This window comes from Epargyreus clarus, unplaced genomic scaffold (assembly GCF_041222505.1).
Source record: "Epargyreus clarus isolate Ecla_fem2 unplaced genomic scaffold, WU_Ecla_fem_2.2 ptg000003l, whole genome shotgun sequence".
NCBI lineage: Eukaryota > Metazoa > Arthropoda > Insecta > Lepidoptera > Hesperiidae > Epargyreus > Epargyreus clarus.
The window spans coordinates 1,773,720-1,794,341 of NW_027332211.1; the positions used below are offsets into that span (position 1 = coordinate 1,773,720).

The following is a 20,622-nucleotide window of genomic DNA, read 5'->3' on the forward strand; positions in this document are numbered from 1 at the left end:
CCTCTTGTAAACAACATATAACTTTACATCCTCATGTTTGTATAGTATAGAAGTTAGTATAGAAGTTACGTCAGAAACATATAGTATAAATTAACGTAATGACGTCAGTGGCATGAGATGAGATCATTAGTTCTACGGGTAACGGCACAACAGTCATTCATGACTTTCAAGTAAACAAACATGTTAAGGACAACCTTCTTATATGCCTGATTTTGCATATGCTTTGATACAACCAACAACAAGACATAAGTAAAGAACTTAAGACTAATTTTATAATACTTTATTATTGAGCATTAAATTCTTTATAGGGCGTGGATGTGCAATGCCCAATTACTCATCAAGCTAAATATACCCTGCATTCGGAATTTTATGACACATGTTCTCTTGTACGAGTGATGGCGGTATAGTATGTCGAACCTTTTCTCTATGCTGTAATTTTCAAGGCATGTGTGTATCCATCATAAATAAAAATATGACATGTCGTCAGCTATAATTAAATGAAATGAAATGAAATATATTTATTTTGTATAGGCCAACGACGGCACTTACAAATTATCAGGTACAATATACTATATACAATATACTATACAATATATATAAGTATATTATTAATATTAAATAGTTTATAATAGTGCTAGTCGTACATGGAATACGGAATATAACAAATACAACTGAACTAACAACTTGTAGAAACGCATGTATATAGTAAGATACGATATCTTTGGCACGCGATACTCAGAAGGGCAATGACGTGTTACGGTGGCAACGGAAAAATAATAAAATGAAGGGCGACTGTTCAGTCCCTTCGTATTTATTTTGCACACGGGAATGAGTAAATATTCGGGAAGCGTACAACCTGATAAAGTTTTACGAATATCAGGTACATGTATGGAGTGGTTGATATTACAAGAAACACTAATAGTCTAGCATTCATAAATAAGAATGTATGAAAATTGTATTTTGGATACAAAAACAGATAGACGTAGCCACCTTGACGTCGGACCTTGTGCCGAAAATACAAAAACAACAAACGAGAAACCGGTAGATAAAACAAATAATCGTAACGAAAGCAATTTCGAGTAAGAAGACGATGTAGTAAGGATGTACGTAACACAACTCATCCCGTACCTTTTCGCGTTCGATGGTACGAAAGTTTCCCCAATAACTACCCCCAGGAGAGCCCTCAAAGGAGTCGTGAGGGTGCACTTTTTCGATGGAAAGCCCTCCGGGTATCTCTCAAAGGCCGGAAGCGACGTAGCGCTATAACTGGCGGTACCGGTTCGAGTATGTGTAGAGTGCAGACTTGTATCGGTTTGATAGTCACGTTACAACTTTGTTTGAGGAGAATACAACTTCGTTAGAGATTTCATTTTGGGAGTTACATTACAAAAATAAATTACGACCAGAAATTTTATTTGTACATCGTAGTTTTATTCCAATATGGTAGTCATATATTATATGTCAAATGGAATTTGTTTACCGGTGTAGAAATTACTACTCAATAAAATTTATGAAGTATGTTTAAATAACAAAACCATCGTAGTTCTAATTTCACATATAAAAATGGTTCGAAAATATTTCCAAAGTAACTATTACAGCTCCATTTCATAATTGTAAGAAAATATTACTTCATTATCTGTACGTAAATATATGACGAAACTAAACTCATAAAAAGTTCCGTTGAAATTTGAATTTCCTCCACTGTCTATGGTTTCAACCGTTAAATTATGTCAGCGTTCGAAAATTAAATTCAGCGTGTTCTCCGAGCGTCAGGGCTCAACGACCAAGTGTTCTAACCTATGAGTAAACAAACTATATTAACGGTGACATAATAATATTTCCGATGTATCTCAGCCCGCGAGATGGTAGCGTTGACTCAGTCAAGGTTGAATCATGAATAATTTATAACTGTTCGTTTGATAACACTACCTATGTACGACGGCTGTGCCCGGCGCCATGTTGGATTTAGACAGCGCTCGGTTTATGTTTACGAATTGAATGTTTTAGTACGATTGCGGATTGATCGATAAAATCAAATGTAATGTGGTTAGAGTTCTAGTTCTCTATGAAATATTTTAGCGATTATTTCAGTGCGTGAATAATAAAGTTTAGTTTCATTTGATGTTTGTTGTCAATTTCAAATTCGAACATTTGCATCCAGCGACACAAGAAATCTTATATAGGATACTATCTGACCCGGCAAACGTTGTGTTGCCATATAAATAAACAAATGTTAAGGGTGAACAACTGAACAACCCTTATCACTTAGGAGTATGAAAAATAGTATAAGGGTATATTTTCATAACAATACTTTTTAGTTATTTTATGTTAATAAGACTCTGTTTAATTGCTGGTGAGCCGCAATGTAGCGGGAAACTGTATAAAAAGAAAGAAGGATATTATGTTTTTTAGAGAATAAGATGTCAAGGAATGAATTGTCAGAGAAAATAAATAATGGAGTTGTAATTGAATCTTTTATTATATAAAATAGTATTTCAGGAATATATATCAGAATAATTTAATCCGCGAAGCCTCTAACAGATAGTAGCCGACTCTCAGACCTACTGAATATGCATATAAAATTTGGTGAAAATCGGTAAAGCCGTTTCGGAGGAGTTCGGTAACTAACATTGTGACACGAGAATTTTATATATAAGATGATTCAATTTCATATTCTAATCGTAGCTCATCACTTCACAGTCCACGGTTGTTTAATTAACTAATGTATTTATTTGCATATCAGCCCGCTAACCTAGAAAGTGTAGGCACGCCTCTCCGTACCTTGTCATGCATGACTGAAAGCATGTTACATTTTAGTATTGGAAAAAGTATATTGCTCTAATACTATTATAATAATTCAATTTTGAAATAATATAGAAGTTGGCACGGGTCTGCTCCAGAAATTAAAATGGAAATAGCATGACCTAAAACAAAAATATATTATGTCATCCAGAGCAGTTATTTAAGAGGATAACGAGAAGATCTGGCAGCATAACAGTAATATGATTTAAATATTTAATGTATTATATAAATTCAATAAATATGACATTTTAATTAATTTCAAACCTAAAACATATAATTATGTTTATAAACATAACACAAAATGAACGAGTGAAACGACTCAAGGTAAACGTTGAATACGGCTTAATTAAATCCCGTCGCATTTACAGGACACTCTTGTGTAATTTCCCGAGTGACTCATCAAGGCGGAGTCTGGAGCGCCCGCGAAACATGAATTTCAGACAACATCCCCCAATTAAGGAAGTTACACTTCAGGATAAGCGCTGGCCTCTAATATAAGTATTTTAGGGTCTTAAGGGCTGCTTGAGGAAATATTATTCAAAAAGTAATTACGCTGAAAGAGCTTGTGACAGCGTCAATAATTATAAACTTTAACTGAAAATAATAGTTGAATATATAGCAAACGGCTTTATTTCGTCTCAACATAATAAGATTGTTTCACAGATCTTTAAGTTAACCGCCAAACCGATCGATTTGATACGGAATATCAATGTTTTAACAACAAAAATTACTACTACTTACTATGATTTAAATGTCTTTATGGATATTTACATTTAAGAGATACTTGAATATTACTAAAAATATATACCTTTCTATTTATTCACTCTTAATAGTTATACAAGTAGGTAAATTCCTATTCCACGCCTCATCCCTATAACATTTCGAGAATGGATATTGCGATGTTGGAGATGAGTAGATGTCCAGTTTAGTATGCATGCTGGCCATCGCACGTGACTGCGGCAACATTCATAATTTTATTATTCACAGGATTTGTCCTACCTATCCCTTCTGTTTGTAGATGCCTTATTTTATTTCCCATGAATACACTTTTGAAATGAATAAACGTATGTAGATTGTAGGTGTCGACAGTGCTTGTTCATATAGTTAGTTTACAAAGCAAAATAAATCTAAATAAAATAGTAGGAACCTTTGGGAAACAGCCTTAGCTACTATACATTTGGATACAGGACACTTGGACCAACAAAAACATTTGAAACATAACAAAGAATTGCAAATGCTTTTTAAACGAGTTCATAATAGTAGGAAGTTAAAGGTTTGCTCTAGCAGTATTTTTAAGAAACCCATGCCTATTCCGTAGTTTTTAACCGTGAAACCAACATGTGTACATAGTATGGCTAGCGGAAGACGAGGAAGTGATCCGAGGCGGTCTCCCAAGTGGATTAGGGTCCGTTTGCGTCTGAATTGCTCGTCGTACATTCTTAGTGAATGCGCTCACAGCTCGGAAACTTGTCTGCCTACAGGCTTTTAACAACATACAAGAAACGCAAGACGCACTCATGAGTTTTTAATTCTTAGGCACTTTAAGATACATCGACTTCATGCGTACCGCTCTTATAGCGGCGTTGTGTTCTTGCACATACGTATATAGAAAGAGCAGATTTTATTTACTGTGAGGTTTATAGACGCATTAACACGATATTAAAAATAATACTAAATAACTCGCCAAACAGAACGACTAAAGTATGGTTTGCTTAAGACACGGCAGCATTGAACAGTAAATAGCCTCCTTAAATAAAAAAATTAAAACCTTGAAATTATGTCAACACATGTACTAACGCAAGCTACATGCTTATTCCACTATAAGACTCTATACGAGTATAGTATAAAATAATAAAAACATGTATGTATTTTCAACTTTTTTGTTAACTGTAGGTATAGGTATACCAAACCATATCTACTATTATGTACCTGGAGTAACCCTAACCCCATAATTCCTAAATGAGCCCACCGACGCGGTCAAAACGGCCGAGTTGACATGAAAAACCGGTTAAAACGAGCACTTCGTATACGACGTGAAGTTCGCACTTTTTACAAGCATCCCTCCAGCGCTAATGACTATCACGTAGACGTGTAGTTTAGAAAGCATTAGGGACAACGCAATTTGATATCATGGCAATTTAAACCGTGGCACTGGTGGAAAAGGTTCAAAAGTTAACACAGAAAGACCCCAGGTGTAGGTAAAAGCGACTAACTGCAGTAATGATTATTTACCTTGATGTTGAAATGATTCGAGCGAGCTACGCTAGAGGAATAATCGTGCAACGTTCGTATCCTGCGAAAAAATAGATTGCAGTTCCTATTTGTACGACTTCAACGACGTGGGTACATAGTTTGAGATGAACTCGTTCAAACTTATTTAATATCCTGAGTACTGATGATATATCGTTTGTAGGTACGCGTTAAAGAGTTGTTCCATTATAAATGAAAATTTTATGAGGTTTACTCATTATTTTCTTCGATGTTTTCAAACTTAAACTAGTATACTGCACGCATATAATACTCTCATACGAAAATCTAATACAAAAGAAGCGAATAAAAAAGCTCTCTTTAAAAATCGACAGCCCCAGACCAGAAAACTGCTTTCATTTCAACGCCGCGGCATGACGCATGAAATTTGAAAAAAGTTTCTTTGTCTAACCGGAGCTGGAAAACTGTCAGACATTTACATACACTGCCAGTCACCATAGGAATAAAAGAAGTGGAAATGTCCTCGTGGCTTGTAAAGGTCCGACAGTTCGACACGTAGACGAGTAAAAAGTATACACGTATTGATCGATTGGAGGCAGTCCTCACGAGAGGGGCTCGCAGCTCCCCATCACTGCTCTACGTGTTGGCTCGTGGAGGGGAATTCACGTTTACGTAGGTTTTCGATTTCCTCGTAAGTGGAATTCTAATGGTAATGATTCAGCACTTTATTTGGGGGAACCTCTTAGTAAAGATTACAGAACGTATTTTTTCTTTTAGGAACTTGAGACAAGACTGAAAGCCGAGTATTAATACGCTTTTATTAGCTTGAGACGTATGTATGTTGGTATGTTAGTATGTAACGGAATCTTTGAACATGATTTTAACCCCCTTCAAAACCTCGGATTAACTCGAAATTTGGCATACTTATTAAGGACTGATGACAATTCAATATTTTAAACATTCTGACCCGTTATCCTTACTAGGATAATCAGGATCAGGGTGCTTTTTAAGATATTATCAAAATTATAATCCTTCTACTCAATATCTATCAATAAAATATTTATAACTATTGACACCATGCACCCCACGCTTTTTTTACAATAAAAAATATTTTTATCTTATTTACACTATTCTTAATTCAAATTTAAAAAAAAATATTTTCTATTTTTTAGTTGGATTTTCTATAAAAAGTGTATTTTTTTAGTTTTTTTAAAATATTATTTATTTTTCATTTTTTGGTCGATTTTTTTATAAAAGCGTATTTTTTAGTTTTTTTAACTATTATTTATTTAACTCTATTTTGGTTAGCAATGATTGATATTTCTTACATGACTTCACTTTATTGATGTTGACGACCAAATTGAAAGGCTAATATATATATAACCGACTTTTCGTCGCAGTTCGTTGCAAAGATTTCAGAAAGCGTAAGGTATAATTTCAAAATGGCGAGCTGTGCACAAAACATTAAAGGCAAGATTCAGTTCCGGGAAATTTACAATTCAATGGCGCTGCAACACTTGCGGGGTACAAAATGTAAATTTAACGAGTCCTGCCGTAGCTTTCCTTATCCACCAGCGACTGGAATATAGGGCATCGTTGTATCGTCGCCTTCTTTGCGATAATAATGTGGCTAAAAGGGTACGCAGCAAATGTTGACGAAAACCTCGAAATCTTCAATTGAACAGGTTTTATACAGTGTACTTGTAAGAACTGTTTCGATGCCTCTTTTAATTAATTTATTTATTTATATATTCTTAAAACACCATTACATCTATCCTTACAGGCTAAACACCCAATACGATAGAGAGGCCTTATTTTAAATACTTAACTAAATTCTTACCTACATTCCTACTTCATTAAACATATTATATGAAGCACAACTATTGCGAATTCACTCAAGTTGCATGAAAATACGTCAAGTTGTTCATGCGCCTGGTTGAGTGTACAGAGTGCTCGAGTGAGAGGTGACTTAGCCACTTAGCTTAATGAACAATGTTCTAGAGAAAAACAATATATATAAAAGCTATATAAAAAGCGCTATATAGAAAGGACTGACTGTCATACTATTCAGATGAACATAGAAAATACAATTAAGTACAGCTGCTTTGTGACATAAATAGATGTGACGATGTTATGAAGGGATCAAGTCCAACCTATTTATGGAAAGATACATTGCTAAGTAGTTAAGTTCTCGTTCTTTACTTATTTTGTAAGATATTATGTCAGATATTTCTTAAATGACTCTACACGAATAGTACTATTCGCATAAGAGCATATTAGACTTGGGTCTCATGGCGATAAATAAAGACCCGTACTCAAATCTTCAGACCCAAAACTGAAATTTAAATTCACCATCTAAATGTCTGCCCGATCATGGATCGAAACCCAAACTCTCCGCAGGTCAGACCGGTATAGTAACCTCTCCTTCACAAGGGGTCGTCAATTACTTTTTTGGGAATGAATCATGCACACTACCAATACACAGATATGTGTTGTTCCATGAATGTATAGGATAGACTGTGGGCGGTCGTTATTAGAAGTCTCGACTCTCATTGAACAAAAAAACTTGAACTCTTAATTCTAGATGCGGGAGTTATTAGCTACTACTAATTTTCTTAGTCATTCATTGTCGAAATTAAATCATGCATCAGACCGTTCAAAATAAAAAGGTTCGGTTCTATTCTTTTATCGAAGAAGTTCACATTCTGTATTTTTAAATATTGGTTTCGTAATCTCCGATCAATGCACACCTGAGACATGCATGCCATTGACATTTCCACAATGTGAGCTTGCAGCGAATGCGTTATGATATCACCGACCTCGCGGACTCGCCGTGTGACGCCATTCCAAATCCGACCATTTGTTCGTTTAAGGCGCGGCCGACGGCGTCTCCGAATGAGTGCGTTAAGATCTGATTTCTAAATCTGAGGTTTTCGTAAGAACTTTGGTCGCGTCTGTGGTTTAAGATTGGATTTAATCTAGAATTTCAAAAGGTTTTAAATATCTAAAGCAGATAGGATAGATAATTTGCATGACATGTCATCATTTACATCTAATCAGATATCTAATTCTTGCTTGTTTGCAGCTACAATGACATAAAAAGACTACTACAATGACAAAAGTTGAAATTTTAAAACTTGTAGCTAATTCATTAAATAAACATATTTTAATAGCAGCATTTTACGATTTATTTAAATTAACGATTATCACTTTTACTTCATTAGAGTTCTTGTATTCCTTTTGCAGTCTATTAAGCTTTCTTTTCACAACTCTAGAGACTCTATAGACCTTTAAGTTTCCAGCGCTTGCAATGGTAATAGAAATTAGCGCCTTTGATTAATAGCTCCAAAGTGTCTTCTGAACAAACATTGCATGGAGCTGTGCCAAGCCCCAGTGATCCACTTAGTGTCTTCAACTTGGCATTGGATCCCATTTATTACTTAATCTATACCGTCTTGGCACGATGCAACTCATCGGGAGTCCATTAACCTAGTAGTACTACGTGGTATACGTCATGGCAGCAGTTTGGGGTCTACGATGTTTATAGTGCGAATCCAGCAGATTAATGTGAGCTGTAGAATAAGAACACTGAACTCGTAAATTATCACTAAGTCATTAAAAATAATATTTTCATATTTCCGGCATTTTTCAATTTACGGGGTGTTAAAGTTGAATTTGTGTGTGACCTCGTTTTATATTATAATAAAAAAGCATATTATACTAATGATCATTCTATAATAGAATTCTGTGCTTTTAAGTCGCAAACTATTTTTCATTGTCGCTAAATTCCATCAAATCTTAAGAAACCGTTTCAAAACTTACTGAAGTTACCGTTAGATAGATATTCTTGATTCCTTAGATAATCTAAGTCTTCTAATCGAACATTATCAAAGTGCTTTTTAAGACGAAGGGTAGCATCTTCTGAACTACTTATTATTTTATTACATAAAACATATTTTGTATATATAAGTAGTGATACTAGTGATTGAAATAATTGCCTTTCTTGTTTGGCTCATTTTTATCCGGAAGCATAATCATAGCCTTGCATTATTATACTGAGAGGTTTCTTCATATAATTTTTTTTAAATATATCCAAGCACTAATGTTTGTTTCATCAACTTAACACAATTAGTAAATTTAACCATTGCATATATATACTCAAACCGGTCCTATCAAAAGGAGACTGGTGATCTCTTAGTAAGCAAGAAATGTCGCACAGCGAATATACATTTAGGTAGCAAATAGTATTTAAGTGCAGGTACAGATTATTGAATTGTAAATACGATTCTCGGAGAAGCGGTCGATGGTGGAACGGGGTCACTGTGACACACTGCTTCGCTCAAAGACGCGGCGGCGACACGACGCCGACCCGCCGTCGCCGCCGATCCTCCTATTTACTAGTCGTTGAATTATCTCATTACTGTGGTATGGCACAGCGTGAGTCCTTGATTTCGGATTCTTCTGGATATAATATTTCATACGACGCTATTAAATGAATATGATGACTACATACACGTATATAATAAATAAGCATATTTTATATGTGAATCGTGTGCGTCGAATAACTTGAATAGTATTAATTTGGAACATTTGGATCGGCGTCTAAAGAAAATAAGGGATTCTAAAAATAGGGGTCAATTATTACAATAGTACAGGTACATTTTTTCAATATACGATTCATGCGTTACCAAAAACATAAATTTTAATATTCCACGTGTAAGACAAATACGAAGCGAAACTGCAAATGATTTATCGATTAATCGCAATAAGTAAGATACCATAATTGTAAAATTATCGCCTACAATCGATAGGATTATTTAAATGATGATAGAGCACGCTAAATGCATGCATGACCTCAGTAGTTCTGCGAATTCGCAATTTCTTCCATACACAGACAAACCACGACTACACTGGAACTATGCACATAACAATTTTATTACGACGCCAGTTGGCCTTGCCAGAGCTGGTGCCCATAAGTCTACGACATTAATTTATATAGTGATTACAATCAATAGTTTTTAAAATACACACGTTGGTACAAAAGTGGTACGAGGTCGGAGCAAAAATTTAAACTTTTTGTTAGAAAAGTAATTAAGGGACCGTACGAATGTGCCATGTGGTTAGTATAGGCATTGCATACATGTAATTTAAAGTTGAAAGAAAATATTTCATTTGCTTGTACCCCGGGGTTGTACCTGGAAGACTAGAATTGTATCGATGATCCTACTAGCCATGTTAAAGAAATGATTCGTAAAGTCTAAATGCTGTGATAATTCATAGAAGAATGTATAAAAATAATAAATTTGAAATACATTTGCTAAGATGTTTCATTTAATTTGAAACGCTGTTCCAGAGACCTAGAACCTTATTTTAAGTAACGAAAAACACCATGATATTATTACCAAAACAAACATTTTAGTTTAGTTTATTTTTATAATTAAGGCAAAACGAACCGGTAAAGATGGTAAAAGGGCAGCGCGCGAGAGTGGTCACGCGTCGTCGATTCGAAGGCAACTTCCGAACCCAACACCACAAATACGGGTTGTGCGCCGGACAACCGACACCGAAACAGAAATCTGGGTATTTATAGATTTTGTAATTGGCCAGTTTAGACACACTCCGATAATACTGAGCTAGCAACAAATCATGCAGTTACTTTTAAAACTTGTAATTAAGAATAAAATAGTAATCGAAACTCAAATCTGGCTTACGATTCCAATATAAGGCAGAAGTAGAAGACTTTACTAATCTCCTTAATTTAATTCGACTAAAGAATGAACCAACGCTTAAAGATCAATTACAATGTGAACTAATTTAAATTCAATGGAAGCTGTAACCCAATTTGGCAATTAGCTGAAATGAATGAGTTCAGGCAACTTTTGATTCATGATCGAATTAAATGGGTACTTACTATACAGAAATTTCATATTGAACATTTAAGATTGATGACTCTGTGTAGATTGCAGTAAATAAATTAACATTTACTTATGTACTATATGTGAGAATTCAAGATCTTTTTGTGGAACACGCGAAATAACGAAACTGAGAGTGGCACATGTTAACCACAATCATATTACGAATTTTAGTTTTTGAATATAAAAAATGTATTCGCCTACATGGCATTATAGTCCGTTACAGTCTTAATTTGGATGGTAACGTTGGTGTTCCTAGATCAGATGAATCTAAAAACCTTGCATGTGCAATTTAGATTCTTTACGACTAAAGTTGCACAATTTTCTACAAGCAGTTATATCAGGAAAATGCAGATATTTAAGTAAATTCCGAATAGAGACGAGGAAGCTCAGATATCTCCAGGGAACAGTAGACAAAGAGGAAAAAGCGGAACGAATCACGATTCTCGACTGAACGACATTTTCAGTAATCGATAGGTTTGTTTTACTAATGGCCTTTCACAGTTTGTTTGTACAGGACGTAGATAGTGATGTACCTTGATAAAATCACCAACTGTTGTATTTTACTTCCTTCCGTTAACGTTTGATTGGAATGTTGCGATAAGTTGCAAATAAAAACACATTTCACAATGTGCCAAACATTGAATTTTGGAAAATTATGGTTTTCTCTCTTTTCCTCTTTAGGCCAATTTGACCAAATGTTGTCTCTCGACGATGTAATGTAATAGTAAGTTAATTGCACTGCAGAGCGCAGACATTACTACATTCCGGTTTTAAACTTATGAAAGTAACATAGTAAGCAATGAAATAGGATTATCAAATACAAGATTCTGCTCCTGAGTGTGCCTGCATGCACTCGACTCGCCTGTATAATTTATCGATATCATCGATATTTATTATTGTGTTTGTCATACATTATGCGTATTATTATATGCATTAATGTCTGGTTGTGTGTTACTATGTTTGCATTGGTTTCTGACTCACAATGATTATAGGTCCTTTCGATTACTTCCGTTATCTACGCCGGGTACTCATCGCCCTTAGCCTGACTAGCCGAGCGTAAAACCTTATATCCGCCTGGCATTCCTGTTCACACCAATAAAAACTTATAAACGGTCAGTTATTAAAAAAAATCGTCTATTGTGTATGCAGTCATTATATTTTTGCATGATGTAAAACTACACAATATTGTTTCTAAATTCCGTTTTGTGTGAGTAGGTACTATTGATAGATTAATTTTAACGGACCTTTTCTAAAGATTAGAAGATATCGCAGGAAGTAACATGAGACTGATTTTATCTGCTTGAAGGTAAAGTTTATATTTGCGAGGAGTATCAATTTCTAAATCAGGTTAAACGAGGAATAGCTAGCAACTAGGCACATCCTCTACTCCAGTATAGTTGCTAATTAGAGATCCCTAGTTTCTGCACAGCCTACAGTCGGTCGGTTGGGACAATAATAGGCCGCAAGGTGAGGGAGAATTGTCTGAAATAGACACACGTGTAACAGATAAATAGTGGCAACTAATCGGTCAAGTAACGATTGACCTCCATTTGAGCTTTATAGGGCTACCGAGGTCTACTTAATGAGACCTTTACGACTACATAGATGTATCGTTCATCTTTAGTTTTTTTTTTTTTATTTATCGCACAATTTCGAACAGTATGCAACAAATTTTACACTGTTATTTACGACAATGTCTGGAAACTCTCGCTAGTACAATGCGAATTGTTAAGAAACTTGAGAGAAGTTGCAATTATTTCTTACTGTAGCATTGAAAAGCGCATTAAGTCAGTCTTTAGTATTGCTCATTACTATAATTTACTTTTACTACCATGGAAATTACTCTTTCTCCTTGTGGTCTGCGGCGCTTGCTACGACTCTGATTATAATTTCAGAAGTTGGACATATACCTACTTTGTTTTGGCTTATACTGTTACTGGAATATAATCTGAACAGTTTTCATAGAGCATAATAAATTCCTTAGATATAGTTACTTAAGGCGTTCCGCATTAGAATTACTGCAACGCAACTATGATCAACTTCAAATAAGACCTTTGTCCTTTTTTTGATTTGAAAAGTTGTGTACGGGCTGTAATGCCATTTACCAGATGGACTGCTTGGCTACACTAATTTCATCGCGAATAGACAACTCTCTAGGGCAAAGACCTGTACGAGTGAACAGTGAAAGGGTACAACAATCGCAGACGTATTCGTGACCCACGCAGCCGTTGGCGTGTTGCATATTGGGTTAATTAACTCAATATGCAACACGCCAATTTTTTTCGACTGGCAACACTCGCGTCAGCTGATCGTCCCGGTCCTTAATTAACATTAATTTAATATTTTAACTGATTAAAACAGTTTATTTATAATAATAAGTCGCAGTATATTTGTAAATAAGGTCAAGTAAATGTTAATTTTGTAAAATAACTAGAAATACAATTAAATTTCGTGTAAACATATCTGACGTATAACTGTGAGGATACGTTAGGTTATGTGTTTTTAAAATTACAGTGAAGTTAACAGTTAAAACGGATTGTCATTATAATAACTGGGTAAGTGTTCATTAACCATTAGTCATTTATCTGTTTTGTAACGAAACAGACATAATTTGACGAGTTTGTAGATTGATTACTTGCCCGGCATAACCTCTCTCGCTGTCAGACTTACCGGAGCAATCTTTCATACTAAATATCGATACTAGCCTGGGTTTCACCTGTAAACCGAGTTAATTAGTTCATATAACGCAACGATGACGACCCGCAAGGCGTTCGCTAACCAGAAGGAGTCCCAGCTCCAGGTCGCGTTGCAGGAATTAAAGATTGCTAGGGACAGGTGTGATCAGCTGAATAACGAGAGAGATGATAACGAGCGGGAACTGTTGGAAATTCTAGATAAAAATAAATTGTTAAGAAGTGAATTAACCGATATTCACTTACAGTATAGTACTGTATGTGAAGAGCGGGATAAACTTGTAGGTATTGTTGAAGGGTTTAATAAATGTTGTGAGGACTATGAGGTAGCATTGAAAACCATAACCTCGTTAGAAAAACAATTGCATGAAGCCCACCAACAAATTATGAGGCTTGAATCAGTTACCCATAAGTCCGAGGAACAAAAAACCCAAAGCTTGTTCGATGAATTAATAAATTGTGACCATGTTTCTGTTACTGCTGCTTCTAGTAATCCCAACAACATAAGTGTCATAGATTTAACAGGCAATGATACAATATATTCTGCCTCTACGAAGGGGATTACTCGATGCAGCAAAAACAAGTTAAAAAAATATGTAAAAATCAATAGATATATACATAAAACCCAAACTTTGTTAAATACTCAAAAGAAATTCCTTAAAACTGTGCCAACCACAAAGAAGAGGTTGCACTTACTACAAGAGCTTAATACATGTACAATTGAATTAGAAAACAATAGATTAAAATATGAAGCTGAAACACAGACACTAAATTCCGAAATAACAAATTTAGAATCCTCACTGCAGATGATGACCTGCATGTATGAGAAATCTCAGGCTTTGGTCGAGAGGCACTCTCAGGCTCTGACCGACCTCTTAGAATTAAATAAGTTTAATGCTGCCCGTTTGCAACTGTTGGAAAGTGATTTTTTGTCATGTGGTTGCAAATGTGCCAGCGAGTCACAGCCGGGGTGTGGGCTTTCACCTCCATCTTCTACAAAAATAAAACCTCAGTCATCACTGTGTGTCAGCTCGAGTTCATTAAATGTAAACAACAGTTCCCTCAAATACAGTAATGATAATGTAATGATATACTGCGATGAAATTGGTAAGGACATGGGAAGTTTACTAAGTTCTCTCTCGGGACGATCAGTATTAAATAATTGTATGCCTAATGCATCTTTCCATGAGATTATGCATAATGTATGTAATACTGAATTAAAGAATAATACAAGCTTAGTTATCTTTATAGGAAATAGGGGAAATGTGAACAAAAAGCATTTATTACATTACTTGGATACTTTGTTAAAACTTAATTTAAAGGAAATTGTAATGTTTACATTCCCCTATAGTAAAAGTTTGCCAGTCGAAGAGAATGATATTAGATATAAGTTAAATATGACTTTGCACACTGCAATGTGCAATAATAATAAATTTCATTTGATTGATACTAACTCGTTTAGTATGAATTTTTATTTGACAGGGGATAATTACTATCTCCCTAGATTTTATAAAAGACGGATAGCTGTTGTGCTAGAATTTTATTTTGACATTTCTGCCAAAAACTTGGCAACCAAACCTGCTTCTATTGAGCAGAATAATAATTTAAAATTATTGACATCCAATAATTTAAATTTGACATTGGAAAATTTAAATTAAATGATAGGACAACAGAGTGCACCTCTGGCAAATTATTTAATTTACAACCATTGTCAAATAGTAATTCATTTAATAACATTGACATATCAATAAATAATTATGTAAGTAATTCATATGAATATAATAATAATAAGCAAATTAAGAGACATATTTCAAATAAATGTCTTCACATGGGTAAATTTAGTAATAATAAAACTAGCAATAAAAAGTTTTCATCTCTAAAAATATTGCACCAGAATATCCAGGGTTTTTCAAGTAAGGAACTGGAACTGGAGTTATTTTTAGAGAGTAACAATTATGATATAATTTGTTTAACAGAGCACTGGTTAAAACAAGGTGAAACACAAATAAACTATATAAATCACTTTATTGCTAGTTCGTTCAGCCGTGAGTCAGCTATCCATGGTGGCTCATTAATAATAACTCGTAAAGGTTTAAAATCAAGAGAACGCTTGGATATAGTGGGGCTCTCGGTTGAACGTGTTATTGAATTATCATGTGTCGAGCTGGATAGCCTTATTGTGGTTAGCGTGTATAGGCCCCCTAACATAGAAACATTTTCTAGATTTGAAGGTGTAATGGAAAATGTTTTGGATATTATTTGCAAATGTAAGAAATATGTTGTTGTTTGTGGTGATTTTAATGTGAATATTTTAGAAAACACCACATTGAAAGTAAAATTACTTTCCTTATTTAGATCATATAACTTTGAATATAGTTTTTTTGAGCCAACCAGGGTGACTTCATCCTCTGCTACTTGCATCGATAACATTTTCTGTAACTGCTCTGTAGTTGAAAAATCTATAATAAATCAGATTAAATCTGATCACAAGGGGCAGTCTGTCCATATCCAATATAACATATCCAAGGAAGGGAACATAAAGTTTCTTCATAGACCAATTACAAGTCACCGTTTATTAAAATATAATAAAGTGCTACTAAATAAGTTGTCAGTTCTGAACCATAGCACTTGTGTTAATAATTTATATTCTGCATTTTTCTCCACAGTGCACACAGAGTTTAAAAAAATATTTTCTGAAGTTAGGTATGAAAAGAGTACTAGACTTAGTTTTTGTGAATGGGCTACTAAAGGTATTCGTCTAAGTAGAAGTAAACTTTTCGAGCTTTATAGTGAAAGAGAGAATAACTGTAGCCCTCACTTCAATGAATATGTTCGTAAATATTCTAAAATATTTAAATCAGTTTGTATGACAGCTAAATCTAAGTTCATACATAATAAAATAAAAAATTCTGATAATAAAATTAAAACAATCTGGAAAATAATTAATGCCGAAACACGAACTTGCAGATTAAGTATCAGTAAAGTATCTCTTACTACTGAACGTGGTCAGATTACCTCAGATAAAGAAATTGCACAAGAATTTGAAACTTTTTTCTCGAATATACCATTTAATACTACTAAATTTTTAAAATCATCCCCAGTTAAAGCAGTGACCATCCTTAAAGAGAATTTAAGTCAGTGTCACATTAAATTTAAATTTAGACATATTTTAATTAATGACATATTAAAAGCTTTTAAAGAATTAACTGTTAAAAATACAGAGGACATTTGGGGAATGTCAGTAAAAGTTTGTATATCAATCATTAAAACTTTAGCTCCCTACTTAGTCACTATTTTTAATATGTGTGTTGATCAGGGCTGTTTCCCTGATTTAATGAAACATAGCAAAATAATTCCATTGTTTAAGGCAGGTGATACTAAAGATCCCAACAATTATAGACCCATCTCAGTACTGCCTGTTCTAAGTAAAATTTTTGAAAAGATCCTCTTACAGCAAATGTTGCTTCATTTTAAACTGAATAATCTTTTACATCAAAAGCAATTTGGCTTTACTAAAGGCCGTTCTACCACAGATGCTGGTGTTCAATTGCTGCGACATATTTTTGATTGTTGGGAACAAGCACATGATGCTATAGGTATTTTTTGTGACTTGTCTAAAGCTTTTGATTGTGTTGATCATAAAACCTTATTGTTAAAATTACAATATTATGGTATTCAGGGAAATTCTCTAAAGTTGATAAATTCTTATTTAAACAATAGAGTCCAACGAGTGCAAGTAAATGGAGCATTATCAGCAGGTTCTAATATTAAAATAGGTGTACCTCAGGGCTCCATCCTAGGTCCGTTTCTATTTTTAGTTTATATAAATGATTTGCCAAATGTAGTAAAGGATTTATCTGAGGTTGTTTTGTTTGCTGATGACACTTCCTTGGTGTTTAGAGTAAAACGACAAACACAGGATACGAACGATATTAATGAAACTCTTTGCTTGATTCAGAACTGGTTTGATGCAAACAACCTACTCTTAAATTCTAATAAAACTAAATGTATTAAATTTATGCTACCAAATGTAAGGAGTATGGGGATGAATGTCGCTCTAAATGGTGAGACTTTGCAATTCGTCAACGAAACTGTTTTCTTGGGGATTACCATTGATTCTAAACTCCAGTGGGGTCCCCACATCTCTGCTTTGTCCAGCAGACTTAGTACTGCAGCTTTTGCAGTCAGAAGAATTAGACAGTTAACAGACATACCCACTGCCAGACTTGTCTATTTCAGTTGCTTTCACAGCATTATGTCTTATGGCATTCTACTGTGGGGCAGTGCTGCTGACATAGACTCTATATTTACTATTCAAAAAAGAGCAATAAGGTCAATATATAGTCTGCGGCGTGGTGAGTCCCTAAGAGAACTGTTTCCCACTATTAATATATTGACGGTGCATAGTCAATACATTTATGAAAATATTATGTATGTAAGAAAACACACTGATATGTTTGAAAGAAATAGTAACCACCATAACTTTAATACCAGAAATAGAAATAAATTAGTAATTCCTAAACGTAGATTATGTAAGGTGGCTAGATCTTTCGTGGGCAACTGTATTCGCTACTACAATAAAATACCCGACCACATTTTGAATCTCACAGAAAAAAAGTTTAAACATGTCGTTAAACTAACGCTATGTAAAAAAGCGTACTATAAAGTAAGTGATTATTTGACTGACAAAACGGTGTGGTCTGAATTAGCTCCAGCTCCACATGTACCATTACGTTAAGTGAACATTGTCAAAAACATTTTTTTTTTAAAAGATGTGTGTTATGGAGTTTCTTTCGCCGCTTCTTCTCCATAACGAAACACCTTGTGAAGTGGTGGTAGTTGCTTTGACATTCAAAAAGTGATCTGTAAAGAACCTATTTTGAATAAAAAATTTTGATTTTGATTTTGATTTTTGATTTCAACCGCTAAAATTAGGCCGATATGTAGGCCGCGATGGACTTCAAATATACATATATCTACGCGTACGGTGATAGCTGGATATAAATACGTGATGGTTCTCGTGAACTTAATTTAATTCTGCGTTGTAACCACTTGTGTATCAGGTCAGCGGCAAAAATACGGGTAAAAATAACCTACATTTTGAAATAGCGGAACAGACTATGGTGAGTTTTAACGGAAACCGCAAAATATATACACCGCAACATATGTAAACTGATGTTTTACATTGTTCAAAACCAACACGATACATACATAAAAATCAATAATTGAACTACGTGATTATGGTGAACTACGTACTTAGTTCTTTTTGTCCCTGTAGCTCCGGGACCAGAATAGGGCTACGGTATCCCCTGCCTGTCGTAAGAGGCGACTAATTGGGGGCTCCGGGGTTGCGGGCGGCGAGAGTGGGAGATCGAACCGTCTAGCAAGCGACTCCTGGAAGGACGGCGGTATGTGTGGTCGCATAGCGTCGTAAACACCAGACGGTGTGGCGAGCTCTGAAGCTCATCCGGGCGGAGCCCGAAGGGGCAATGCGTTCAGAGGACTCCGGTTGTGTTCCGTAGGAGATCCCGGAGTCCTCTTTGTAACGCTGAGGACGGCCACCGGGGGGGTTTTAGTGCGGTAAGAATCCCACATAACCCTGTGCCGCTCCCACGGCACCGGGTACCTTTTGAAGGTTTCCCCCTCGTCAACAAAAAAAAAAAAAAAAAAAAAAGGTACACAATCATTGAAACGAATGAATTGATCCAAACGTGTAATTATATCCCATGTTACAAAACCACGAACTGGAATTTTGTAATTTGGAAAATATTGTAGCTCATGTAGTGCTTTTAAAATACTTTTAAAAGTAATAAATTTCCAGGACGCATGTTAAAAATGTTCAGAACAACATATTCCCGGCACGCGAAATGCAGGAAGAAAAATATCTCGTCGGAAAATCCTTACATCTCGAGCGTATTAATTTTAAAAGCTTTTTTAATTAAATGCGAAGTGCATATGCGAAGTGCAAGTATGTAGTAAACTATTCTGCGATACCTTCTGCAGAGGCTTTAGGAAAGTAGATGCAGAGAAATGCTCTCGAATGAATGGAAGAGTTGAAAGCGACCAGCAGAACGGAAAGTTTCTGAAGCCGTTCCGTAAATTAAAACATGAATTAAACCAGAGTCCGATCTTCGATGAACGTTTAATTGAGAATCTCAGTACATTGTTCTGCAGATGTAATTACGCTAATTACTATTATCTATGTTAAGATGAAGCCTTTAAATAAATTAAAATAATTTAATGATTAATCACGTCTATTGTCTAATGATTTAAGTGGATAGCGTTTAACAAGTAATTTGAAATACCAATTTATGTAAATGAAAAATTTGTACTTGGAAAATTGTTAATTTCAAAATAATAGTAATTTTGTTAGCTCGTACATAATTAATAATTATACATGTGTGTGATACAAATATTTTTATTTTCTTGTATTAGTATGCCTATACGAGCTGATATTGTGAGCTGACTTCTACCATATCTTTACGCGAATATTTAAAAACTTAGCCCGGGTACGACCCGCACCCGTTCAATAAACTAAGTAACGAACTGAGGTTCAAATATTTTGATACCATGAATATGACTTTTGGTTTTAATATGCGTCATCACAACCAACCTAAGCCACTGGTCGTAGTATATTCAAGTGATTATATCATTATATGAACTTATTCACGTTAACACGTTAGCTGCGGAACGCGGCTTAAAACACCTCGTCCATGTCTGGTCGTTATAGCGGTAAGAAAAAACATTAACTTCTCTGTGGTGCGAGAGGCATAACTTCCGTCTGGTTCAGTGTAGGAGAGTGATAACTATATGTTTGTGATGTGCTACTGATTCCTAGTTCTATGGTACACCAACCTAATGTCGGGTTTGTTAGACCTCGTACCGCACTGAACAAATAATAATGCTAACACAGTGCGGAACGAGGTTGGGAACGCCTCGTTTCCCCACGCACCTCGTACCGCACCCCACGCTAGCTTCACGTGGTTAGTGTTGTGCAACGCAGT

The 20,622-nt window shown here is 35.0% G+C and overlaps 1 protein-coding gene across 2 annotated transcripts in view; it reads right to left on the reverse strand.

The window, feature by feature from the left end:
• Nucleotides 1-20,622, reverse strand: part of LOC140749757 (neuroglian) — a 54,305-nt gene that overhangs the window by 28,747 nt on the left and 4,936 nt on the right. The window lies entirely within an intron of this gene.